At 45.6% G+C, this 5,126-nt stretch overlaps 1 non-coding gene across 1 annotated transcript; it reads left to right on the forward strand.

Annotated features, from left to right (window-relative positions):
• Positions 1 to 2,434: 2,434 nt before the first annotated feature.
• Positions 2,435 to 2,506, forward strand: TRNAG-UCC (transfer RNA glycine (anticodon UCC)). Its single transcript has one exon. It is a non-coding gene; the product is annotated as a tRNA-Gly (tRNA).
• Positions 2,507 to 5,126: the final 2,620 nt, after the last annotated feature.

Genomic DNA, 5,126 nt, shown 5'->3' on the forward strand with positions numbered 1-5,126 from the left:
AACATACAGCCTTCTAAGTCTGTATCACCTCTATCTCTGGCTTCTTGCCTTCTGCAGCCACACTGGCTTGTGAGTGACCCCCTGCCACATGCCTAATGGCAGTCCTGGGCCACTCACCTTTTCCAGGCTTCTCCTGGTTTACCAGTACTGGAGTACAACTCCCTCCAGCACATCCATAGGTTCCCTGCTGCTACAGGCCTGGCAGCCCTCTTGGTTGCACAGCCTTTCCGGAGCCTGCTTGCTCCACATACAGCCCACTGCATACTGGGTGATGCAGCTACTTAACCAATTCATGCAAATTACACAGGTGAGTTCATTAACTCCCTCTCTGCCCGACTCAGGCCTGGACCTGGGGGAGTCGCGTGCAAGGCCCACCCTTCTCCCAACTCCTTATCATGTTCTAGGTTGGCCTTTCATTGTAAAGTGCATATAACCACCTGTGACCCACAAGTGGCTGCAGTTGCATTTGTCGTCGTGCACAGGAAATGGGATGTATCTCATCTTAATTTCGGAGGGAATTTACTGAGGTCTGCATGCAATAAGGCTAATTGAGGTGACAATTGTATGCTGAGTTTGTTGTTTTCTAAAAAACAAAAACAATGAAACTGTGTCCCACGTTGATCTTATTTTTGGCCATTCCCACATGATATATAAGTAGGGCTGCAACCCCCATCATCGCAGGGGAGCCTCAAAGCTAGGGGGGGGCTGCTATTGAGCATAATGCAGGGAAGCAGTGCCAGCGTTGCTTTACACACTACCTCAGCTTTTCTAACAGTGTATTCTAACAGCCATTAAAGGACAACTGTAGCAAGAGGTATGTGGAGGCTACCATTTGTATTTACTTTTAAGCAATACCAGTTTCCTGGCTATCCTGTTGATCCTCTGCCTCTAATATATTTAGCCACACAGACCCTGAGCAAGCATATGCAGATCAGGTGACATTATTGTGAGACCTGACATTAGCTGCATGCTTTTTTTCTGGTGCGATTCAAACACTACTGCAGCAAAATAGATCAGCAGGGCTGCCTGGAAACTGGTATTGTTTAAAAGAAAACAAATATGGCAGCCTCCACATACCTCTTGCTACAGTTGTCCTTTAATGTCTAAACTACTGGCAACAAAAGTAAGTACAGCGAGGCAGATTTGGATGATCTGTGCTGCGGGGGCTCTTCAGCCCGCAGCACAGATCAGGATTGTGGCAGGGTGATCAGACGTCCCTCCTTTTTTCCCCACTAGGGGATGTCCTGCTGGGGGGGTCTGATCGCCGCCATGCCACTGTGCCTAGCGGGGGGGGGGGGGGGCTCCTCAAAGCCCCCCCTCCGCAGTAATATTTCTCCCGGAAATCCGTCCTGCACCGCCTCAGATAGGCTTCAGCCTATCAGATGCCGGCGATCCCCGGCCAATCAGAGGCCGGGGATCGCCGATCTCCTCTACGGCGCTGCTGCGCAGCAGCGCCGTATGTATGTAAACAGCGGGGAAGATCTTCCCCGCGCATTTACATTTACCCTGCGAGCCGCGATCGGAGGCTCGCAGGGTGTTCACGGAGACACCCTCCGTGAACTGACATGGAACGGCCGCTCATACTAGCGGCCGTTTCCATGGAAACCGCTTCAGGATTCAGGGGCGTACTTATGAGTACGCAGAATCCTGAAGTGGTTAAGATCAACTTCATGATTGTTTACACCGAAAATGTGATGGCCCCTTGTACTTCTTTATTGTTGCCTAAGGCCTGGAACCAACTAGAGCGATTTTTTGGAGTGTTTAGTGAGCGATTTAAACCGCTATCAATTTCCCTAAATGCTCAGCTAATGTTAATAGATGTGCCAAATTCCACTGGAGCGATTGCGATTACCAAATCACAAACGCAGGACATGCAGCATTTTTAGCGTTTAGCGTTTCTGCAATGTAAAGTATATAAACGCTGGCATAATCGCTCGTCAAAACCTGCACAGAGCGATTTTGCTAGCGTTTTGAAGTTACTGCACACTGTAAAATAATTAAAATTAATTGAAAGGACCAATCAGAATTAAAAACGCTAATCGCTAATCGCTAAACAATCTCTGGCAAAACCCTTGCAGCATTACAATACCTATTGGGAGAGATAATAACTTAACTGGAATACTAGTACTGTATGACACCATTTTTGCAAGAACTGTGTGACAATATACAAATATATATATATATATATATATATATATATGATAAAGGGGTTAATTAAAGAAAAATGTTTTTCTTTTGACTGAACAGGGAAACGCTTAGGAGTGGTTCTGGCTTAACTGTTCGATAATTTGTTTCACAAAGACCTTCAGGGCATCAGTGATGAGAGACTCGCTGCCTTCATTATCTGACTTGCACAAGTGTGCTAAAAATTCTAAAGAACTGTGGAATGATAGCAGGTTGGGATATGTCTGGAAATTTACAGAGTATTTTCAGGGCGTTGGTGGTATAGTGGTGAGCATAGCTGCCTTCCAAGCAGTTGACCCGGGTTCGATTCCCGGCCAACGCATCTCAGCTTTTCTTTATCTAGGGGAAATCCTCATGTATTATTTTACTTAAATTAAGCGCTTAATTAACTTGTGCACAAAAGCTTACTTCCTGCCTTCCATTTGATGCAATTTAATATTGCACCTATAGGTGCCAGGGAATTTGGCTGAAGTGAATTTTCTGGACCCGAAGCAGCTTTTCTTGTGGCACAGCGGCGGCCGCGTGGCACCTGAGTTGGGTGGCGCTATAGCAGCAATGATAGATTCCATGGCCTGTGCACAGATAACCCAAATTACTTCTCCCTATGACTCAGAGGGGGAATAGTATTTAACACCACAAGGAATTTCAGTGGCAGCAGAGAGAGCCATCATTCCGCTCACCCTGCGCCAAGCTGACCGGCGGCGTACCGACACTTTTCGGCTTGGCGGCAATGCCGATCAGAAAGTGGCCACAAAATGGCAATGACAAACGGTAAGAGCAATGATCAATAATCAACACAACCATAGCATCAGGCAAAGCCAGGCCGAGGCTCGAAACGGGGCAGCACAGCGGCTAGGGGAGCATGCAGCGTGTGACATCCCACCTTATTAAAAAGACTGTCCCCCCTCCACATTGGAAAAATAGATAGTGGGGATTAAAGTGAACCTCCAGACTAAAGAGCTACTCAGCAGCACTGAAAAGGCTTGGTGTTTCGTTAACAGTTTCACAGCAACAGAACTTTGTTTTTCTTAACCAAGCCTCATTTTTAGCTGCAGAGAAGCTAAGCTCCGCCCCATCAAAGAAATCTACCTGGGCATTTTTCCCCTGATGCTGTGCAAGGCATGATGGGATTTCTGATGTTGTTGTTCTAGTTGCCTAGCAACTGGGAGGGGTGATTAGGACACAGGACAGTTGAAACTGTATCTCATTCTCCCTGTCACCTCCTTTCAACCAAAAAGATGGCTGCATCATGACATCACAAACATTTGCCTGTTCTTTTAAAACAGGGTGGATAAGAGAATATATTGCCTAACTATTTTAATTAACATAACTAATGTAACTTAATGACAGTATGTTTGTTTAGGCTGAAGTTCCTCTTTAAGAAGGAGTGCCACTGACCATTTTGTGTGGTAACAAAGTTAATGCCTAGACAAATTAACAGCGACATCAGAAAGCTCCTTCATGACACTTTCTGATGTCCACTCTTGTGCGCTGTGCAGCAGTGCTTCTTGGCAATGCATTGCTGCATGCATGTGAGTGCATTGGGCAGTGCGATGGGGGGGGGGGGGGGGGAGTCTGCAAAGTTGCAGCTAGCAACAGAAGAGCCCCCTGTATTGCTAGCCCACGCACCAGCATAGATGGGCTATGTCCACACTTGTGCACTGTCTTGAAACGCAGGGGTCTGCATGATGCCCACAACCTTCAAGCGGAATATAACCCTGCATTTCAACTTTGCTCTAAAACATTATTTACAGTATATTATATGCAACCAGCATTTTTTTTTTACTAGACCAGCATTGGAAGGGTTACACAGAGCTTTAAAGTTCCTGGAGATTTCTGCAGACGCATTGGAAGCTGAGATAGATACATTTTGTTTACATAAATGTATCTAAGTGTGTAATGTGACTCACTCTCTCTGACTGAGAAGGAGTTGGAGGACAGCCAAAGGGTGTATACATTTATCACTTGTTACATTCTATTTAGTTAAAATGTATCTATCTGAACTTCTGCATATCTCTCCACTGAACTTTAAACCTCTGTGTTTAACCCTTCCAATGCTGGTCTAGTAAAAAAAAAAATGTTGGTTGCATATAATAAAGGGTTCTTTACAGTAAGAGTAAGGCAGTTGGCTGATGGTGTAATGGTTAAGGGCTCTGCCTCTGACACAGGAGACCAGGGTTCGAATCTCGGCTCTGCCTGTTCAGTAAGCCAGCACTAATTCAGTAGGAGACCTTTGGCAAGTCTCCCTTACACTGCTACTGCCAATAGAGCGCGCCCTAGTGGCTGCTGCTCTGCTCTGGCGCTTTGAGTCCGCAAGGAGAAAAGCGCAATATAAATGTTATTTGTCTTGTCTTGTCTAATTAAGATGTGGAATGCATTGCCACAGGAAGTCGTTATGGCAAACTCTATACCTGCATTTAAAGGGGGCTTCGATGCTTTCCTTGGGTTGAATGACATCCATGGCTACAATTACTAGGTAAGGCCTAATGATGTTGATCCAGGGATTTTATCTGATTGCCATCTGGAGTCGGGAAGGAATTTTTCCCTTTTGGGGCCAATTGGACCATGCCTTGTAAGGGTTTTTTCGCCTTCCTCTGGATCAACAGGGATATGTGAGGGAGCAGGCTGGTGTTGTACTTTGTTCTCTGGTTGAACTCGATGGACGTATGTCTATTTTTCAACCAAAATAACTATGTAACTATGTAATATGCTGTAAATAATGTTTTAGAGCAAAGTTGAAATGCAGGGTTATATTCTGCTTTCATTACTGGCAGCTGTCATGCTGTCCCCATTAATTTACATTAAATGGAATTGCTCTGAGGTGCAATGTAGTGCAGCACATTATTGTGGACATCAGAGACTGATGTCCAATTGTCCATAGCTGTAGACGGGCCCTAATTTTGTGGGGGGAAGAGCTGGCTAATGTGGTGCATAAACGCTGA

Source organism: Hyperolius riggenbachi, chromosome 4 (assembly GCF_040937935.1).
Source record: "Hyperolius riggenbachi isolate aHypRig1 chromosome 4, aHypRig1.pri, whole genome shotgun sequence".
NCBI lineage: Eukaryota > Metazoa > Chordata > Amphibia > Anura > Hyperoliidae > Hyperolius > Hyperolius riggenbachi.